This window comes from Mesoplodon densirostris, chromosome X (assembly GCF_025265405.1).
Source record: "Mesoplodon densirostris isolate mMesDen1 chromosome X, mMesDen1 primary haplotype, whole genome shotgun sequence".
Taxonomy (NCBI): Eukaryota; Metazoa; Chordata; class Mammalia; order Artiodactyla; family Ziphiidae; genus Mesoplodon; species Mesoplodon densirostris.
Genome location: NC_082681.1, coordinates 72636580 through 72638649, shown reverse-complemented (window position 1 = coordinate 72638649; position 2070 = coordinate 72636580). Strand labels below are relative to the sequence as shown.

General features: G+C 44.1%; 1 non-coding gene across 1 annotated transcript; it reads left to right on the top strand.

The window, feature by feature from the left end:
• Nucleotides 1-277: 277 nt before the first annotated feature.
• On the top strand, nt 278-349 carry TRNAE-UUC (transfer RNA glutamic acid (anticodon UUC)). The gene has a single exon. It is a non-coding gene; the product is annotated as a tRNA-Glu (tRNA).
• Nucleotides 350-2070: the final 1721 nt, after the last annotated feature.

The window sequence follows — 2070 nt, the reverse complement described above, 5'->3', positions numbered from 1 at the left end:
AGACCTGAATAGACTTTTTCCAAAGATGATACACAAATAGAAAAGAGTTACATGAAAAGGTTTTCAGTATCTCTGATCATTAGGGAAATACAACTTGAAACCATAATGAGATATCGCCTCACAACTGTTAGAATGGCTATCATCAAAACGACAAGAGATAACAAATGCTGGTGAGAATGTGGAGACAAGGGAATCCTTATGCACTGTTAGTGGGATTCTAAATTGGTATAGCCACATGGAAAACAGTATAGAGTTTCCTCAAAAATTTATAGAAAATTCCTTGGTGGTCCAGTGGTTAGGACTTGGTGCTTTCACTGCCGAGGCCCAGGTTCGATCCCTGGTCAGGGAACTAAGATCCTACAAGCTGCATGGCCAAAAAAATTTATTTATTTATTTTGTTGTTCATCACTGCTTGTTACATCTTTAGTTCTTCTGGGTCCTTGTTAAATGTTTCTTGTATTTTCTGTATTCTATTTCTAAGATTTTGGATCATCTTTACTATCATTATTCTGAACTCTTTTTTAGGTAGACTGCCTACTTCCTCTTCATTTGTTAGGTCTAGTGGGTTTTTATCTTGCTCCTTCATCTGCTGTGTGTTTTTCTGTCTTCTTTTTTTGCTTATGTTACTGTGTTTGGGGTCTCCTTTTTGCAGGCTGCAGGTTCGTAGTTCCCACTGTTTTGGGTGTCTGTCCCCAGTGGCTAAATTTGGTTCAATGGGTTGTGTATGCTTCCTGTTGGAGGGGACTAGTGCCTGTGTTCTGTTGGATGAGCCTGGATCTTGTCATTCTGGTGGGCAAGTCCACGTCTGGTGTTGTGTTTTGGGGTGTCTGTGGACGTATTATGATTTTAGGCAGCCTCTCTGCTAATGGGTGGGGTTGTGTTTCTGTCTTGCTAGTTGTTTAGCATAGGGTGTCCAGCACTGTAGCTTGATGGTCGTTGAGTGAAGCTGGGTTCTGTTGTTGAGATGGAGATCTCTGGGAGATTTTTGCCATTTGATATTATGTGGAGCTGGGAGGTGTCTTCTGGACCAGTGTCCTGAAGTTGGCTCTCCCACCTCAGAGGCACAGCACTGACTCCTGGCTGCTGCACCAAGAACCTTTCATCCACATGGTTCAGAATCAAACGGAGAAAAAGTAGAAAAAAGAAAGGATGAAAGAAAGAAAGAAAGAAAGAAAGAGGGTAAAATAAAATAAAATAAAGATAAAATAAAAAAGTTTTTAAAATAAAAAAATTATTAAGCAGAATTTTTTTAAAAAAGTAAAACAAAACAAAACAAAACAATAAACAACAACAACAACAACAAAAAACCGGACAGATAGAACCCTAGGACAAATGGTGAAAGCAAAGCTATACAGACAATATCTCACACAGAAACATACACATACACACTCACAAAAAGAGGGAAAGGGGAAAAATAATAAATCTTGCTCTCAAAGTCCACCTCCTCAATTTGGGATAATTCATTGTCTATTCATGTATTCCACAGATGCAGGGTACATCAAGTTGATTGTGGAGATTGAATCCACTGATCCTGAATCTGCTGGGAGAGATTTCCCTTTCTCTTATTTGTTCGCACAGCTCCCGGGTTTCAGCTTTGGATTTGGCCCTGCCTCTGCGTGTATGTCGGCAGAGGGTGTCTGTTCTTCGCTCAGACAGGACGGGGTTAAAGGAGCAGCTGATTCGGGGGCTCTTGCTCTCTCAGGCCTGGGGGAGGGAGGGGTGCAGATGCGGGGCGAGCCTGTGGTGGCAGAGGCCAGCGTGACGTTGCACCAGCCTTAGGCGTGCCATGCATTACCCTGCGGAAGTTGTCCCTGGATCACGGGACCCTGGCAGTGGCGGGCTGCACACGCTCCCAAGCAGGGAGGTGTGGATAGTGACCTGTGCTCGCACACAGGCTTCTTGGTGTCGGCAGCAGCAGCCTTAGCATGTCATATCCGTCTCTGTGGTCCGCGCTGTTAGCCGCAGCTCACGCCCGTCTCTGGAGCTCCTTTAAGCAGCACTCTTAATCCCTTCTCCTCACGCACCAGGAAACAAAGAGGGAAGAAAAAGACTCTTGCCTCTTCGGCAGAT